The following is a 20,394-nucleotide window of genomic DNA, read 5'->3' as shown; positions in this document are numbered from 1 at the left end:
AACCTAGTGGTTCTAAAATTTGAGTGACTGTCAGGATAGCCTGGAAGCATTGCTACAACAGACGGCTAAGTCTCGCCCCCAGAGAGACTGTTTCAGCAGGGCTGAGGGCCTGACAATAGGCATTTCTAGAAAGTTTCCAGGTGAAGAAGATGCTGCTGGTATTGGGACCACACCTTGAGAACCAGTAGTTTACCCCATGTTCAGGGTCTAGAACCCCTGAAAATCAAGGTGCTTATTGGGAAAAGACCATAATATATTGATATATCCACCATGAAATAATGAAATGCATAATTTTGTGCTAAATCAGCCACCATCTGATATAGAAACCATTCTAGGTTATTATCCAGGGTTTGCGAAAATCTTCATATTGCAAAAATTACATGCCACTTACGAATGAGGTAGAGATGATTATTGGAACATTCTGAAACAGCTCCATTCACCTTGCAGAACACCCATGGTCTGGAGGATAACATGGGTTCCGAAACTACTGTTTTATGAAGGGCAATGCTCAACTGTTTCAGTCAAATACCTTAAAAGTGAGCATTCCTGGGTTGGGTGACTGAATATTGACAAATCACAGCTTTGTCAGAACTGCTGCTAACCCTAGGGGGACCTTGCTGTGTACCTCATTCCCTTATTATAAATTTGTGAGTGGCAGAAACAGGACTAGAAGTCAAGCCTTCTTGCGTACTGCTCAGTGCTGTCACCACAGCATGGGGTTTTAGGGGCGTGGTTATCTCTTGAGCCTAGGTTATGACTGTGGCAAAGTACTAGCTGGCACAGAGCACTGGTTAGCACAGTCACAGGCTTGAAGTTAAACAGACATAGTTTGGATTTTGGTCCCACCACTCATTTGCTGTGTAATGTTGGCCAAGTCATTCTCTGAGCCTCAGTCTCTTCATCTATAAAATGGACGTAATACTTATCTCAAAGGTTTGTTGGGAAAGGCAACAAGATAACATTATAGAAGGCAAGCAATAACATATTAGCTTGAACCTAAAGAAAGAGGTAAGGGAACAATTTTATATCTCTGTGTTTTATAAACCATGGATAGTCAAAAAGTCATTCCAGGCTGGAGGGAAATGCCCACAGAGGTACTATAATTACATGGGTCTGTAAAACCCAGAGGCTGGCACACTGGAAGGGAAACAGTAGAGATTCCTGGCATCTCCTGGTGATTCCTTTACGCCCACTTATGCTAGGGTTTTCCCACAGGCTGTGCTCAGCAATTCCTCTGTGTGCCTCAGATGCATTTGACAATCTCAGGTGAACTGCACTTCAGGGTCAAGGAAACTCTGGCCATGGTTCTGAGAAACACCTCTCACTTTAGTATCACCTACATTTGAGACCGCAAAGTGCTGTCCAGGAGAGGAGATGGTGGTGGGTCACCTCCTTTGGCTCTCTGGCCCATCAGCTGATTCTAGGGAGCTCTAGCCCTCAGCCCACATTTCCTCAGCATGGTAAGTTTGAGAGTCTTGAGGATTAAAACAAATTTTTGTGTATGTAATTTCATAAGTTTTTCTAAACTCTTCAAACCCTTGCATGAAGACAAAGGGACCCTATGTTAGGTTCTCCTACTTCCTGGGGTAAGCTAAGGGCTTCCCAACACTGGTGCCAACATCTGCATGCCAATGACACTTGGGTGGGCATCTCTTTTTCAAATTTTATTTTTTTTGTTACTTTTAATTAGAAAAGGGAGTTATTATTAAAGAATAAAAAGATATAGTCACTGATGCCATGGGTGGCATATGCAAAGAGGCCCAGTTTGAGGGCCAGGCCGACTTCTAGAACCATCATCCCAGCTATTTCACTAATTAGCTGTGTGACCCTGGGTGAGTCACTTGGCCTCTTTAAGCTTCACACCCTTGATCTGTAAAATGGGCATGCTACTGTGGTAAGGAGTTAGTGACATAATTCACATAAAGTATCGTGGTGCCTGGATGAAGTCAGGACCCACCATTTGCTCCCCTCCTTCCACAGCATTACTGCAATGGCAACACTGCAGTTACTTCTTTACTGTTTGTCTTCTCTACCACACTGAGTGAACTCTCTCATGCCACGGATCATGTTTATCTTGTTTTGTACTTTATCCCCAGAGCCCAGCACAGAGGGATTCCATGACTTATCAGTAGAATGAGGAAACATACAGAAATCATACAATTTCAGATTCCAGTAAAATTAACTCTAAGAGGTTACCCACATTCCCTCTAGTATCTTGAAATTCCTTGTTTTGAAAAGTGGGTCATCACCTGGGGTTTAGTAATCCCTTTGTTAAAATGACATTTAACCTGGCCATGTTGTTGCACACAATTTTACCTGGGCAAGTATCAGATACCGGTACAGTAAAGGTTATCTTTTTTTTCCCCTTCTCACAGATTTAAAAACTCTTCAGGAAGTAATAAAAGCTTTTCATTTTTTAAATGGGCCAAAGTTAATCCACAAGAATGGGGAACACAGTTATCAATTTGTTTTATATCACAACTGACAACCAAGACCGGGAGTAAGTCTGATTTGTAACATTGTTATAAGGTATAATTGTGAATTCAGTTACTCTAAAGAATACATGAAAGGCTTTAAATTTCAACAGTAAGGCAGGCATCACTCACTTTAGCTCTATACAATCCTTTAACTGATGGGAATTAATATTTAGGAATATACTTGTATACATCACTATATACCATTTCAAAATAAGATAAACCTTTCCATAAAATATGCATACGCTCACAAATCTTGCTATACAATTATTATTAGTTGGCTTTTAAAATGAACACTGTACGTCAGTCCCCAAAGTACTGAGTTTTCACAAAATTCCAGCAGGTGACTCACCAGGGGTGCTTCCAGCAATTCACCGACTCCATGCTGCCAGGTGCAAGGGTAGCACACTAATGGTTTCTACACCTGGACAGCTGCAGGCCCACACAGAGGGAAGGGAGGCAGGGGCTTGGGAAGAACTTACCTCGCTCTGGGTAGGATGCAGACTCCAATGGCCCTGAAATAGATGTTGTTTCTTCTGCTGCTGTTGCTTCTACTGGAGCTTATATACTCTGCTCCCTCCAAGCTTTCGGATGGAAACTGACTTGCCAAATTGCAACATTGAACACAACTCTCAAAACCTTTTGGGAAAATTTCAAGAAGTTCCTTTTTTCTCTCTCTCTCTCTCTCTCTGTGCATTAATAATGATGAGGGAAAGTAGACATCAAAACTAAGTAATGAAATAAGAGGAAATGACTTTTGGGCGGGGGAAAAGGGAAGGAGATGGGGATACTCATTTGGGTTTACATCATGGCCAAGGTGCTTAGAGACAGCACTAGGCAGCCTGCCTGGGTTCCACAGATCAGGGAAGAAGGAAGGCCAATGAGGAGTCAGATAGGAGGAGGAGTTCATGTCAGGATGGAGCAACTGTATGCCCCAGGGCTTAAAAGCAAAATCCTGGTTCTTCCCAAGTCAGAGGGGATGAGATGAAGGGCAAAGGGTTTAATACATCTGGAGCACCTTTCTTCACATTATTCCTTTAATTTCAGAAACATACTATTTACCACCTATCTTGGCTCCATGCACCTCTTCCCCCATTCCTCGAGTGTGCACACACACGCGCGCACATACACACACCCATGCACATTCATACAAACACAACCCTGGGGAGATGATAAAACTGCATTTTACCTCTAATAACACTCAAATATGTGCGGAGATACATCCTGTGCTCATAGGGGCAGATGAGAGCAGAAAGTAAAATATCCTCAGGGAGGTACACAGACAACCACACTCAAGGCGCACGCCCTTGGGCACCCAGACTACATCTTCACTTCATTTGCACACCAATCTATGGCCCTAGGAGCTCCGCGCAGATGCACAGGATTAGCAGAATAAATCTCTCCTGGTGGAAGCACACACAGATAGATGCGGGCCGTCCCCAGAGTCGCCGGCAGAGGGCGCTGCGAGGCGGTGCCCGCGCCCCGGAACCTAACCGCGTGCATCCACTTCTCCATCCCAAGCTCTCGATTCCGGCCCCCTGGGCGGGGTACGTTCCTGGGGCGGGAGCGGGGACCAGGCGGGTTTCAGGCGGGGGCAGATTTCTGGGCTAACTTTCCTCGCCTAGCGGGGGAAGGGGGAAATGGGAAACCCAGGCGAGAGCCCGGAGCTTCCCAGCCGCACACTTCCTCCAGAGCGCTGGCCACCAAGCCAGCAGTCCCACTTGGTTATCCGACCTTGTGCTCTGGCGGGGGGGCGGAGACCTTACCTCCAGCTCAGAGCGCCTCCTCCCATCCCCTGTGTCCTCTAGGCCTCCCCAGACTTTGCCTCTTAGACTTCCAGTGAAACAAGTTTTGTATCCATGATATACTATTAGGTGGACAAAGCATGTTGCAGGGTATGTTGGTTGTACGATACCTTTTGTGGGATGTTTGTGTGTGTGTGTGTGTGTGTGTGTGTGTGTGTGTAAATGCACCAGAACCTTTCACAGCTGGTATCTCAGGCATGTGTAACAACTGGGGGCGGGACTTTTTGTAAACATGTATTAATTTCCTCCAAACAAATCGCTAAAGTGTACTGAACAGAAAACTTTATGTGAAATTGATGTGATGTAGTTTCACTAATTTATTTACAGTGGCTGCACCACCACAGATGAGTCCTTGTGCCACCCCAATAAATAAATACATGTATAAAATAAGACAAGTTTCAAAACGACACAAATATTTTATTCATGTGTTCATAAAACATCTTCAGTGTTCACTTCCTCCAGGGACAAGTGGTAGGGATTTAAAAGCAAGGGCTCTGGAGTTAGGAAGCTGGATACCTACACCTGCAAGTTACTTACCTTCGGTAAGCCTCAGTTCCTCACATCTTTAAAATGGAGTTAATAATAGTACCTGATCATAGGACTGGTGTGAAGATCAATGAGATATGATGGGATGCAGTTAGAGCAGCATTCCGGCTAAATGTTTAATGAATGGCTGCTTATACTTATTTATTTTTTATCCTGTCATGTCCCAGAAGGTCTTTTGGTTGCTCACAAGGGGACATCAAAGATGACAGAAAGGAGTGGAAGAAGACGGAGAGAATCAATGTGAGGAGCCGGGAACAGGATTCTGAATTGTCCTTCCACAATGAAATCACTTGGCTATAGCTGAGCCACGGATTTGACTCTGAGCATCTAGGATGAGAAAGAGGAACTGGCATCTGTCCATCTCTGCCCCATGGGACTGACTGTTTTGGTAAGTCCAGTTCACACACGGAGGAAGCAGTTCTCGTACTTTATCTGCATATAATAACAAAATTCAGGTTCTTGGGGCTGAAGCTCAGAAATTGTGATTCAGATCTGGAATCGGGCTCGGAACCTGCATTTTAACAATGGAGGTTCTAATGTGGTCACTGGCAGGTTGTTCTAATGTGGGGACCACAGCCCATTCTCTGAGGCAGGCTGTACACTTGTGCTTCATTGCCTGGAGATACATCCTGTGCTTCACTCATCTCTGGACACCCCACATGGTCAGCCAGCATTCTGCTAATATCAGCCAAATGCCCACTGACCTGATTTTGGAGAAGAGGTTTATCAACATGTTACACTTCACAATTCAGACCCTGACCCCAGGCAAACTGAACCAATACCCATAGCTTTCTGTGGCTCACCCCGTGGGAGAGGAAGGTCTGCTGACAAACAGAGGACATGCTGAGCTGCAAGGTTAATGTGACTGATAATTAAGCTGTGAGATGGAGGCAACCCCCTAAAAACCAAAAATAACCTAAAGAATTTTTTTGGCCACAAAAACGTATTTTCTTCTAGAAGAATGCTTTGATCATCTAGTATACATTTCAAATAAAGGGGAAGCCATGTGTACTCATAAAAATTAAAATGTTTAGAAAATGACATAAGCAATACCTGCTATTGTACAAATGTACATAGAATACAATGTTGAAAGCCTGATTCCTGTGGCTTCCAGAGTAACCATTGCCAACATTCCTGCAGCGCTTCTCAGTGCTTCTCTATGTATTTACATCTATCTGGCTACATAAATGAGATCATACTACACATTATTCTGCAAATTGCTCTTTTCCTGCAACTGTCTGTTTTGTATTCAGCTGCTTGCAGTGACTTGCTAGAGGTCACTTGAACAGATTTCACGTCTGCATCAATTAGGTTACCCTGGGCTTAGTTTTCCAAGGACCTCTGGAGTTCCAGGCATCAATCCACTAAGGACTGATAACATTCTAGATAAGAAAAGACTATCTTTTCCTGTTTGTCTCTCTTAGGAGCAAATAATTTGCCCTAGAAGCTCCCATAGCGGTTTCCTGAAATCTCACTTGTCACCTACCTGTATACCACTCCCTGGCAAGGAGAATGAACTTATTACAAGGAAAATGATAGGCAAGGCAGGTTCACCCTACTAGGTGGAAACTGGTAGGCCATTGAGAGTCAGGAAACCACCCTCACAGGGTTGACAAGAATTGCATGCTGGGTTCTGGACAGAAATATAGTTATAATTCAGCATTAATGAGGCTGCACCTTGGCCCATTTCTGTGTGGCTCCAAGTCACATAGCACTAGATCCGAATCATTCCGATAGACAGGATTTCTGATGTTAGGGTCATAAGACTGTGTAGGAATTGATTTGCATCCCTATTTTCCTTTAGATAGGACCTCTGATATTACAATCATAATGCTTTTGTTTAAGAATCACTTAAGTCGTTTTTCATGTCCCCAGTTCTACCACATTTCAGTTTGAAAACCCCCACAAAGAGAGGGGATCAGCATAAAAATACAGCTTCATCTTGTCCCATGACTTTGCCCTGCACTCTTCAACCAGTCAGCCATCTCCAACACATTGGCCCACTCCAAAACTCTTAAAAACCCTAGCCCCAAATGCCACAAGGAGATAGATTTAAAGTTTCTTCCTGTCTCCTCATTCGGTGACCCTGCGATTAAACCTCTTATCTTCTGCATCCCGGCCTCTCAGCGTATTGACTTGCTTTGTGCAATGGGCAATGAATCTATTATAGATACGGTCACATGTGTCTGTTAGGTGAGCCCAAGGGATTTGTGCGGCCAGTGAAGTGCAGAAATAGGGCAATTGTAAGGATGATGAAAACTAAGCCTTCTTCCCCTGAGAGGGTCAGTTGCTTTTGAAGGGACACTTCTAGCCTAGGGGCAAAGGAAGTAGCTTCTACCTCTTGCCTCAGAGATAAATGCTTTTACCGAAAAAAGAGTGAAAGTGTTACAGTAGATAGCTAGTCAGACAGGAGCAGGGCAGAAGAGGGTCCCCCCATCCCTGCCCATCACCACCAGGAATGTCAGACAACCATCAGGTGAGGATCAGATGATTATTAAACTGTCTCTCTAAAATAACAATTGGCCACTGCTGGTACAAGGAAGAGGCAGTAGATAAAATTAGATTAAAAACACCTGAAGGCCGGGCGCAGTGGCTCACGCCTGTCATCCCAGCACTTTGGGAGGCCGAGGCGGGTGGATCACGAGGTCAAGAAATCGAGACCATCCTGGTCAACATGATGAAACCCTGTCTCTGCTAAAAATACAAAAAATTAGCTGGGCATGGTGGCGTGTGCCTGTAATCCCAGCTACTCAGGAGGTTGAGGCAGGAGAATTGCCTGAACCCAGGAGGCGGAGGTTGCGGTGAGCCGAGATCGCGCCATTGCACTCCAGCCTGGGTAACAAGAGTGAAACTCCGTCTCAAAAAAAAAAAAAAATAATAATAATAATAAAAATAAATTAAAAAAATAAAAAATATAAACTAAAAACACCTGAAGCTGGTGATCAGCAGCTTCCCGATAAGATCTCAGGAGTTGGGTGAGTGGGCTCAAGCATGCACACTAGGAGGCAAAATGGTCGAATTTAACTGGTGTATGAGCTTCTTCTAAGTAGAACACTTGACTGGTAAGGGAAGAGTGCCTCAAGTGAACATGCATGCAATTTCAGTAAACATACTGCATATGTGGCCCCTCCCAAGTGCTGGCAGGCCACTGTGCATGTGGGCAGCCCACCCCAAGGGAAGAATCAGGGAGAAGGGAGGCAAACCCCAAGAAGCTTGCCAGCATATGCAACCCTAAATGAAAGGTTAAACTACACACTTGAATCTCTCAAATCGCCCTCCCTCTTCCAAGTATACTTCCTTTTGTTCCTGCTCTAAAACTTTCTAAATAAACTTTCATTCCTGCTCTAAAACTTGCCTGGATCTCTCACTCTGTCTTAAGCCCTTTGTACAAATTCTTTCTTCCGAGTAATAGGACAGGAGGCGGAGAAATTCTAGGCAGAAAAGGGTGGGGGTCTTTAGCAAAGCCCCACCCCTCAAGCCTGGTGCCATGGCCCAAAATGAGTAGTGCATTCCTGTTTTCCCACTCCAATGTTGCTTTTTCCCAAACCACCTGTGGCCTGTCCGGAAACCCCCATCCTGTATCCATAAAAACCCCAGGCCCCACTGGCAGAGAGTAGAAAAGGGGAGGAGAGGAGAAGCAGCTGAATGTTGGAGAGAAGCAGTTTGACTTCAGAGGGATGACTTGATGGCAGGACTTCAGGGGAAGAATACCTTCCTGGTCCCTCCCCTTTCCAACTTCCCTTCCTGCAGAGAGCCACTTCCAGCAGCAATAAAATCCTCCACATTCACCACTCTTCAATTCGTTCATGTGACCTGATTTTTCCTGGACACGGAACGAGAGCTCAGGTGCCACAGGTGAGGACGCTAAAGGCTGTCACACTGACCCTCTGCTCTGGTGAAAAGGTGGAGGGTTCACTGAGTTGTTAAACACTTAAGCCATCTGTGGACAGCAAAGCTAAGAGTGCACTATAACACATCCCCTGGTGTTCCAGGGGTCATGGGTACTCCCCCCTAGATGCTGCTGCGGGGGCCCCCTGCACAGAGCTTTGGTTCTGCCAATGCCCAAAAGCGCTTGCTTTGGCTCCTGCACCTGCTCACCTGTGTGCTCCCCCTCCCATGAGGGGTTGAGAGCTGTTGGCTGAGTAAACGAGGCGCCCCTGTCATGAGGCCTGTGAAGGGGTCAAGGAAAGTTTCATGTTTCATAAGGAGGCAAGAATTGAAGTTCACCAACACTAACGTACTTTGGTGCTATGTGATTTTGGTGCCACGTGACTTGGATACGTTCCCTAGCGGTAACAAAAGGCTCTAGAGCTCAAAATTTAACAGTGTATATATGAGTGGTATGATGGTGAATGATTTTTGTTTTCTTTTTTATGGTCTCTTAAATTTTCCAGAATGTCTACAATGACCTCGTATTTCTTTTCTAATCAGAAAAAAAAAAAAGGTTACTGAAAGAAGAAAGTGAAGCACATGTAAAAGGCAGGGTATATAGTGGATCCAGAAATTTGTGTTTTATAATCTGACAGGCCCAGGTTAGACCATAGTTCATATTTCAAATACAATTTTACATGTGCTCATAGCTGAGAACCTTCTCCTGGGATGGATGTAAGTTACCAGGTAACTGCTGAAATGCTGTACTTTTCTGGGTGGTGATGAGGAAGCATCTGTTTTAGGTGTGGTATTTACTGGAGGCAGAAAACTCCTTGAAGTTAGCTCATTCCGTTTTTCAGGGGCCCTTCAAATACATGGTGTTTTGTTTTGTTTTAATGCTTTGCAAAAGATTCCTAGAGTTGAAATTCCCTTTGCAAAAAATTATAACAGTGAGGAAATTATGGCAGCGAAAGGGATCTGACCTAACTGACCCCATCTTACTTCTGGCTATCTTTGCTCATTCCTGTGTGTGGGCCATGCTAACTTTGGGAGAAATTTAATTACATGATAATGGCCCTTCCCAGAAACTAAATTGCCCTTGTAAAACTAATGAAAAGGGTTGAGAGCGGTGGCTGATGCCTGTAATCCCAGCACTCTGGGAGGCTGAGGCGGGTGGATCACTTGAGGTCGGGAGTTCAAGACCAGCCTGACCAACCTGAGAAGCCCCGTCTCTACTAAAAATACAAAATTAGCCTGGTGTGGTGACACATGCCTGTAATCCCAGCTACTCTGGAGGCTGAGGCAGGAGAATCCCTTGAACCCAGGGGCGGAGGTTGCAGTGAGCTGAGATCGCACCATTGCACTCCAGCCTGGGCAACAAGAGTGAAACTCCGTCTCAAAAAACAAAAAAACAATGAAAGGACACCAAGCTAGGAGGATGAGAGGGGCCTGAATTCTATTAGGAAATATGCCTAGGTAGCCATTATTTAGGTGGTGTAAAGATTTGCAACTTCCCCGCTTACTCCATCAGATAACATCACTGTTTTAGAATCTGAGACTGGCCTTTGGAGAGGTCTTTTCAGGTTTTTGCGTTTCTGACAACTGTATGGGCCCCACCCAGAAACCAACTCAACACAAGAAGACAGTTTCCATTCCCTATGATTTCATCTCCAACCCAACCAACCAGCATTCCCTACTTGCTGGCTCCTTACCCACCAAACTATCTTTGAAAAACCACTAACCTCTGAGCCTTCAGGGAGACTGATTTGAGTAATAATAAAACTCTAGTCTCCTGTACAGCCAGCTCTGCATGAATTAAACTTTTTCTCTGTTGCAACTCCCCTGTGTGGATAAATCAGCTCTGTCTAAGCAGTGGTTCAAGGAGAACCCGCTGGTTTGTTAGAATCAGCTTCACTTTCAAAGGGTCTACAATGTCCCCATTAATTTCCTTTCCTTCAAAGATGACTCTTATCACATGTTTATAATATCGTCCTCCACCCTTGGCCCATGATAAGGGCAGAGGGTGGTAGATGCAGTCACTGCTGAATGTCATTATCCAAGTGGGCATTTTTGGCCTGCTCAACTGGACCGACTGCAGAGTGAGTGTTCCACTTTGACCTTGATTTTGCCATTTGCATGTGGAAACCTTTTTTGTTTTCGTCTCTAAATGCAACTCTTTGGTAATCCCAGTGAAAGAAATGGGTGTGTGGGTGACCAGAAGGAAGTGGGTGCGTCCTAGATTGTAGGGTTGCTGAGATGTAGAAATGGGTATGCTGGAAAGGTATGAGAACAGTTGGTCTGGTCTTGCTGTTAGTAGACACAGGTAGAACAAGGCAAGGTGGGAACAACATGGAGTAGGCAGATGTTTGTGGTGAGGTCCTGTCATCTGTTGTCTGAGGGTCCCCTATCAACATCAACTCCAACCAACAATTATTGAATATTAACCAGCACCCCCAGCATTTATAGGATGAATTGTTAAAGCACCATCCAATATAGCACATTCCTGCTGCTACTCACTCTAGAGCACATAGAATTCTCCTGGAGAGAAATAGATTGACCAAAAAACGGGGTCTGCAATTTGGAGCAACTTCCATTGTGACAGTTGATTTGGGGCTCACATTTAAGGCTGCATTTGTTTCTTCATTCACCAAAAATTTATATTAATATTCATCAGGCTTTTATTTTATCTTGTTCTGGAAATCTGCCCTGAAAATAACTGACCCCTGGTCTTCTGCGCTGTCATTTTCTCTCTAATTTTTGGCTTTGAAAATATCTGTCATCTATCTATCTATCTATCTATCTATCTATCTATCTATCTATCTATATTCTTGATGGTACTTTAAAAAGTAACTCATGTCCCTGGTTTAAAATAAATCATGCTGGGCATGGTGGCTCACACCTGTAATCCCCATACTTTGGGAGGCTGAGGAGGGAAGATAATTTGAGGCCAGAAGTTTGAGATCAGCCTGGGCAACATGGCAAAACTCCATCTCTACAAAACATTTTTAAAAATTAGCTGGGTGTGGTGGCCCAGGCCTGTGGTCCCAGCTACTCAGGAGGCTGAGGCAGGAGGATCACTTGAACCCAGATGGCTAAGGTTACAGTGGGCTGTGATTGTACCACTGTACTCCAGACTGGGTGACAGAGAGAGACCCTGTGTCCAAAAAAAAAAATCAAATAGTACAAAGGTTACTAAGTGTGTCTACCTTCTTGAGGTGCCTCCCTGGTCCCCCCGTGTGAAAGTTGTGTATACCACAGATCCAAATCAAGTTGTCCCAAATACCATTCAGACTTGGCAATGATCTTCCAGTCATTTTACTTGAACATGGAACAGCCTAATAGACAGAAACTCAATTTCATTTGTTTTTTAATAGGTAAGAGATGTTCCTTTTAGACCTGGGGAGACAGAAAGAATCTTAAGACTTGGGCACTGTCACCAACCGGTTACACTCCAGTTAGGGAGACTTGACAAGGCATGAAAGTTAAATAATGCCAAAGACAAAAATATGAAAAGGTGGGGTTAATTAGTCACCAAAGGCATTTACATCTAAGGCATTATCATGTTTGCTATGTAGGTGCCAATAATAATGAAATGCCACTCTGTAGATTTGGGAGGCCAGAAAATTTAACAAAAAGGAAAGTGGCATCCTCAGTCTTATCAGCGGCAGCAAAGCAAACAGACACTGGAGATGCACAGTCATGGGTTTGGGTCCCAGCTCTGTTCTACATACTGGATGATCTTGGGCCAGAAAAACCTTCTGAAATGCTTTGGGTTGCGCAGGGCCCCAGTTAAAATACCTATGCACGATTTAAATTGACACTTGTTAACCTTGCAGTTATTTACTGAGTGAAAATTACACATCAGGTACCCAGCTAAATTCTGCGAATGTAGTTATAAGCAGAACAGACCTGGACTCGGTCCTCATGGAGCCATATGTGCAGAGGATAAAATACTTGAAGGAGATGAATGGGTGGTGAGACAAAGAATCACAGAGGAGGGATCTCTGATGGGGTGGCATTTAAGATGGGACCTGCAGGTGAACCAGGATGAGAATCAGCAAGAAGCCCCTATGATAGGACAGGACTTGGCAGATTGGAGGAACAGAAAAAAGGTTGGTGTGACTTAAGCACAAAAGAAAGGGAGAGATCCCAGGGAGCCTGAGGCCGGTGCACGTGGCTGCATAGGCCCCATGTAGTAGGCACCTTTAGCACCAAAAACATGGTAAAGTCTCTGAGCTGAAACAGCCACGACAACCAAAACCAATACCCAAGGATGCTTTGTCGTAGGATCAGGTACCAGTGAAGTGCTTGGGAGCTGTGAAACATGGCTAACTCGACCAGACCAGAAGTATCCAAATCTTCCTTGGTCGCAGAACCCTTAGGCCTCAGTAATTTTTTCATGGCATCTGTAGGCCAAAAGAAATACCAAACAGATCCATTGATTAAGTAGTTAGGGTCAAATCGCTAAAAGTCTTTATGTGCTAACAACTTTTTAATGGCCATTTGAAAAAAATGATACATTGAAACAAAAAACAATATTTTTATTGTATTCTTTAATCAACACAATTACTTACTAATGGGATGTGTGGCTTTGGGCAGTGTACAACTCCTTAAACTTCAGAATCAGAGTGCGCACTGCCACTTTCATTTCCTGTTCCACACTGATTTCCTTGTGGCACTTGCTTTTTGTCACAGTAACTGCCAAAAACATGACTTCCCCCAAATAATGCCATCACTGAAAGGAGTATGATATGATCTAATGTTGAAACCATGAACAACCCTGAGTTTGTGCAGTATTCACCAGATACAGAAGATCCCTTCTTTCCCTTGGAAAATTTAAACTACAGTCCTGTGAATTTACTATGCCACCACAGGGTGACCTGGTAGACAGCTTGGAACCACAGCTAGCCTAGTACTTTCAAACTGTGAGAAACTCAGATATCTCTTTGCCACCAAATCCCTCCTCAGGGCCATGTGTGACCCTGCATTTTGTGCAGGGATTCCAGGAAGGAAAGTTGTCGCCCTTTCTGGAAACTGTATACTATTTGTCCAACCATCAGTAGGGACACATCCGGAGTGCTAACCCAGCCTGGCTTATTTGAATAGAGGGAAGGAGGAAAGGGGTGAGTAACATGTACAGATGGTCAGCAATAGTATGAAAGCATGTGAGGTAGAACCAAGAGGAAATGAGTAGGTGATATGCAACCATAATTCTGGGGCCCTCGATGAAGAAATGAGTGCTGAAATTCTGAAGCGTTTGTTATTGTGCAGACCTGCAGTTAAGCTGGCTAAGCATTAGGTGTTGTCTCTGCAAACAGGAACATCCGGCCGGAAGCCCATTAAAGAGCGGAAGAGCAGAAATGCAGAGGAGGAATTCAACATCTGCTCCACCAGCATGTTCCTTGGTCTCTCTCATCTGCTTCTGTAGCTGGATCACATTCCTGGTGAGTGAGAGAAAGTATGAGGATTAATGAGCACACCTGTCTTTGGAATACCCTGAACCATGATGCAATGTAAATATCACAGTGTCTCAGAGGACAGTAGCTAGTAGAGCCAATTGACTTCAAGTCAATTTAACTTTCTCTTTTTGCATAATGTCATGTATGCAAATCTCTCAGGATGGCTGAGATGCTGATGAAATGAGTTCCCATGGCAACTGGAAGATTATCCTTACATCATCTTTGTGATGAGTAAAGTTCAGTGAAGACCACAGGGAAGTAAAATTCTTGCTTCTCACTGAACTTGGATTGTTTACTCAACCTCTCTATTGCTTGGTTTCCTCATCTGTAAGATGAGAATAACACTGAGATGGGAGAGTTCCCTTGACCCCCTCATGGGACTTGCGACAGGGGTGGCTTGTTTACTTGGTCACTGCACTCAAACCCTTTGCAGGAGGGGGAGCACACAGGAGAGCAGGAGCAGGAGCTGGGGTGAGTGCCTTTGGCTGCCATCAGGAACAAACCCTGTGCCAGCCCGTGGCAGGATCTAGGGGTTGTCTGTGACCTCTGGAGCCCAAGATGGCATGTGTTATAAACAATGCTCTTTTAGCATTTGCTTTCCACAGATGACTAAGTGTTTACCAACTCAGTGGAGGGTCAGAATGAAAGCCTTTTACACCCTGCCCTTTTGGTACCTGGCTTCTTGTCTGGAGTCCAGGAAGCATCAGGTCACATGGACTTGAAGGATGGTGAATGTAGAGATATTAAGTGGTGGAAGTGGCTCTCAGTGGGATAGGGAATTAGAAAGGGGATAGAGTGGGAAGATATTCTTCCTCTGGAGTTTGGCCACTCCCAAACTCCTCTCTGACTGTAGTCTGTTATCTAGCTTCCTCTTCTCCTCTTGATGTTCAGGCAGGCACTTCTCTTCCCTCCTTCTCTGCTGTACCACTCTGCTCTTCTGCCAGTGGAGCTTGGAGTTTTTATGGGTATAGGGTGGAGGTGGGGCATGGCAGGCCAGGGTGGTTTTGGAAAAGGCAACATTTGGGTGGGAAAACAAGAATGTGAAGTTCTTATTTAGGAATCATCTTAGGCTTCATGGAGGATGTGACATTTACAATCAGCTTTGAGGGTGGGTAGGCTTTGGACAGGCAGGGATGGGGCAAAAGAACATTCTGGACTATGGGCACAACAAGAGCTAAGGCTAGGAGGAGGGACTGTGTAACTCTGAGATGGAGAATAGGGAGGAGACCTCAAAGCAGGACCTTAGGCTCTAAGGGAAACAAGAGAGATGGATTCTGCTGACAAGACAGTAAAGCAACCTGCCTGTCTGGTGGTAGACACTGTGTCAGCATTCTAGGTTGTAAATATGGGAAGTGAGCAGATCAGAGGTTTGCTCAGCAACCTGCCTAGTAAGACAAACTGCTTGCTCTTGAGGCCACATAGTCCTTCTGGGGCAGCTCTTCAAACCAGAGTCCACATAGGCCGGTACTCAGTTCTTGCAGTGATGCCCCAAACCAGATAAGAAAATGATGTCATGGAGATCTGGAATCTACACCCAAAAGTCCAGCTTTCATTCTAATGCATGCCTCCATTAAAACCGTCTTGTGTGTGTTCAGAGATGAGGGATGAAAGAGAAACTTCACAGCAGAAGACGCTCTCAAAGTCATGCAGGGATCTGCACCAAGTCAGTCTCCTCTTTCTCCCTTTTCCCTAGCGATACTTACTTTTGAGATCCAAAAGGGCTGGGCTGACTTAAGTTTTCTCCAGGGCAGACATTCCTGGGAGAAAACGAGGGGCTTCTTGAGAGGAAATGAAAGGAGACAGAGATCCGGTTTTGCCTTAAGGTTTTCTGATGTGAACCACTGAGAAGAGTCATTTTGAAATAGAAAGATGGGTCTGACAGTGTGATGTAAATGCAGGCATTTGGAGTCCCTGCTGGAGAACACTCAGAGCTGAGTAGGGGTTCTCCAGTGACCTTGTGGGAGTCTTTGGCTGGGAAGGTAGCTTCTGGAGCTAAAAGGGTACAGGAATAGAAAGCACACCACCTGGGGTCTTCTGATCCAGTGTTTTCCAAAGGGCAAGTGCCCTGTCGGGCGGTTTTAGACTGCAAAGGAGCGACTCATTAACAGTAACAAATTACCAATGAGAACTTTCCCGATATCAAAGTTACTTTTCAGTTCTTTTGATGCTAAGGAGAAAGTCTTGGTTTTAGGCTAGTGTCTCTTTAATACCTCCCTATCACTTGTTGGTCTCTCTTCTGAAGAGAGGGCAAAGCACTCTTCAGCCTCAGAGGCATTAGCAGGCAATAGTATCTATTCTAGAGGGTCTCATCCTTGGCTGCATGATGCTATTTCCTGGGGAGAGCTTTAAAAAGTTACTTGCGCCTGATTGCTTCCTCCCCAGAGGAATTCCAATTTAATAGGTCTAAGTTCTGGCTTGGGCATTAGGATTTTTAGAAGCTCTCCAGACAACAGTTTCTAATTAGAATTGTTTTGTATTATAAATATTAACCTTCTATTAATGGCACGTGATACTGGTTTTCTACTGAACATACTGAAGTAAAATTTCCTTTCAACATCAGATGACTTTCATAAAAACAGTAAGTGCCTGTTAAAGAAAAGTAAAAACAAAAGGCGGGAAGATCACTTGAAGCCAGGAGTTCGAGATTAGTCTGGGCAATGTAGCGAGACCCTATCTCCTCAAAAACAAAAACAAAAACAAAAAGCCAGGCATGGTGGTACGTACCTGTAGTCTCAGCTGCTGAGGAGGCTGAGGTGGGAGCAGTGGGAAGATCACTTGAGACAGGGTGTTCGAGGCTGCAGTGAGGAGCTATGACCATACTACTGCACTGGTGTGACAGAGCAAAAAGAAAAAAGAAAAGGAAAGGTAATAACTATATAATGCAGGGATATTTGGATATGGCAAAACCAAAATATGCCATTCAGTGAACTTTGCCAAACTCTCCTCTGGTCCTTGCTTAGCATTCCTGTCTTCTGGTAGACCCAGTTTGGGCCTCAAGAATGAAATGGGAGTAATTATCCCAGGTTGCATTTCTTCGTGGGATTACCCTGGGAATCAAATGATTGAGCTTTGTTAAGTATTATTTAACAAATATGAGGAAGGAAATAAAAGGGAGAAGATCAGTGCTGCAGAGATGGCTAATTGACAGATTTACACAGAATTGGATTTTTTGGGTATGTTAAACCAGGCCATTTGGAACTTCTGAGTTCCAAATACCATCTTCTCTCCCTTCCCATCAGAATGATCCACTGGTCTGCATTAAAGGTATCTTGAGTGCCAGTAATGATTTATTTCTCCGGCGGCAATAAACTAAAGAAGATTGAAAGTCCCACCAAGACTCCCAAGGATAGCGTGTTAGCGTTCAAGCTAAACAGCCTGTATTGCAGACCCTGCTAGTCAGGGTCTTCTGGATATTGCATTGCATATGTGAGGACTGGCCTGGTCCTTTCCAGGCTGAATTCTGCACTTAGCAGCTCAGTGTCCTTTCCACGGGCCCCAGTTCCTCATCAGGAAGGTGAGGGGCTTGGACTAGTGAAGGATCAAGTATAAATGCAAATACCTCCAATACCAAGGAGGTAACTGAAGTGTGAGGCTTTGCTAAGGGAATAGGGGTGGTCAGGCCTACAGCAAAGTAGAGACTACAGTCCCACAATAAAATTCAAGTTTTGAAAACCATGGGGTTGTTAAACAACAGTTTGGCAAAGTGACGGTGATTCCTGGGTGTGATGGTTTCTAAAATTCATTTCTAAAAATGATTTTATAATAGTAAAATAAATCCAAGGAGCCTACTGGGGGTTTTTGACATGACCACTGTACTCAGTGGTACCCAGGGGCTTCCCTGATAATAAGAACTAATACTTAGAATAAAAGCTAACATCCAAATGCTAAGTTTAAAACCATGTAACCCTCATCATAACTGTGTGAAGCCAGTACTATTATTACAGCCTCATAACATATGAGGAAGTTGGGGTTCAGAATGTTTAAGTCATTTGTGTAAAATCTCTAGAGCAGCACTGTCCAACAGAAATATAAAGTGAGCCATGTCTGTAATTTTGAATTTTTTTAGTAGCTATATTAAAAAATAAAAAGAAACAGATGAAATTAATTTTAACAGTGTATTTTATATAACCCAATATATACAAAATATTATCATCTGAAAATGTAATCAATGTAAAAATTAACTAATGAAATGCCTCGTATATTTTTTGTACTGTTTACAATTTAGTATTTCTTCTTCTTTTTTTAAAACAAATAGCCTTATTGAGATATAATTCATATACTATAAAGTTTGCCCATTTAAAGTATACAATTCAATGGCTTTTAATATATTCACATACATATAACAATTGTAAATATAAAATTGTGTAAAATGTAGTATATTCACATATGGTTACACACATATGTTTACACACTTGAATATACTAAATTTTACACAATTTTTATTTATTATTTTTGATTTGAGACAGCGTCTTGCTCTGTTACTCAGGCTGGAGTGCAGCATTGAAATCATAACTCACTGCAGCCTAGACCTCCTGGGCTCAAGCAATCCTCCTACCTCAGCCTCCTGAGTAGTGGGACTATAGGCATCTACCCTGGCACTTGGCCAATTGTTAAATTTTTTGTAGAGGTCTCACTCTGTTGCCTGGGCTGGTCTTAAACTCCTAGGCTCAAGTGACCCTCCCAGCTCAGCCTCCCAAAATGCTGGAATTATAGGTGTGAGCCACCACAATTTTAGAAACTTTTCATCCCCTTGAGATGAAATCCCATATCTTTTGGCTAGCACTCACCTACCACCCTGGCCCCCATGAACAACCCCTAATTTAAATATCTACAGATTTTATATTTATCTAATTTAAATATCTACCGATTTTCCTATTCTGGACTTTCCTATTCTGGACTGTCATATGAGTAGAGTCATATGATATGTGTTCTTTCTTGTCTGGCTTCTTTCACGTAGTGTGATGTTTTCAAGGTGCATTCATGTATCAGTACTCCTTACCTTTCTATAGCCAAATAATATTCCATTATATGGATATGTCACATCTTGTTAATTCATTTGTCCATTGATGGACATTTGGGTTGTTTCCACCTTTCAACTGTTAGGACTAATGCTACTATGGCATTTGTGTACAAGCTTCTGTGTGTACATAAATTTTTATTTTTGGGGGTATTTACCTAGAGTTGGAATTGCTGAGTCATGTGAAAACTCTATGTTTAATTATTTGAGGAATGGTCAGATTGTTTTTTAAAGTGGCTGCACCATTTTACATTCCCATCAGTAGTGTGTGAGGTTCTAATTTCTCCACATCCTTACCAATATTTGTTAGCCAAGACTGGGTTCTTTATAAAGAAAAGGAATTAATTTGCCTCATGGTTCTGCAGGCTGCACAAGAAGCAACACACCAGCATCTGGTTTTTGATTCTAGCCATACCTATTGGTGTGAAGTGGTATCTCATTGAGGTTTTGATTTGCATTTCTCTAATGATAATGATTTGAGCACTTTTTAAGGTGTTTTTTGACCATTTACCTTTCTTGGAGAAATGTCTATTCAGATTCTTTGGCCATCTTAAAAATTGGGTCATTTGTCTTCCTTTTAGTGAACTGTAAGAGTCCTTTATATGTTCTAGATATAAGTTCCTGCTGTAGTTCAGATGTTTGTCCCCACAAACCTCATGTTGAAATTTGACCCCCAGTGTTGGAGGTGAGGCCTAATGGGAGGTGTTTAGGTCATGGGGGTGGAACCCTTATGCATGTCTTAGTGCCATCCTCATGTAATAAGTGAGTTTGTTTACTTTGTTAGCTCCTGTGAGAGCTGATTGTCCAGAAAAGCCTGGCACCTCCCCGACCTCTCTTGCTTCCTCTGTCACCATGTGATCTCTGCACACACAGGCTCCCCTTCACCTTCTGCTATGAGTGTAAGCTTCTTGAGGCCCTCATAAGAAGCAGATGCTGGTGCCATGCTTCTTGTACAGCCTGCAGAACCATGAACCAAATAAACCTCTTTTCTATGTGACTTAGCCTCAGGTATTCCTTGATAGCAACACAAAATGGACTAAAACAGTCCCTTATTATATATATGATTTGCCAACATTTTCTCTCATTCTGTTGGTTTTCTTTATTTCCTTGATGATGTCTCTTGAAACACAACAGACATTTTACATTTTGATGAAGTCCAATTTATCTATTTTACTCTTTTGCTGCTCATGGTTTCTGTTTCATGTGTAAGAGTTCTTTGCAAG

At 43.5% G+C, this 20,394-nt stretch overlaps 1 long non-coding RNA gene across 1 annotated transcript in view; it reads left to right on the top strand.

Annotated features, from left to right (window-relative positions):
* The window catches only part of LOC116537415, a 237,305-nt gene that overhangs the window by 4,298 nt on the left and 212,613 nt on the right, over positions 1-20,394 (top strand). The window contains exons 3-4 of the long non-coding RNA XR_004263118.1: positions 4,993-5,213; positions 14,014-14,139. This is a non-coding gene — a long non-coding RNA (uncharacterized LOC116537415). The remainder of the gene's footprint in view (positions 1-4,992; positions 5,214-14,013; positions 14,140-20,394) is intronic.

Source organism: Sapajus apella, unplaced genomic scaffold (genome assembly GCF_009761245.1).
Source record: "Sapajus apella isolate SASKATOON/1434 unplaced genomic scaffold, GSC_monkey_1.0 scaffold110, whole genome shotgun sequence".
Classification (NCBI taxonomy): Eukaryota; Metazoa; Chordata; class Mammalia; order Primates; family Cebidae; genus Sapajus; species Sapajus apella.
The sequence above is the reverse complement of the archived record's forward strand: the minus strand, read 5'-3'. Positions and strand labels throughout refer to the sequence as shown.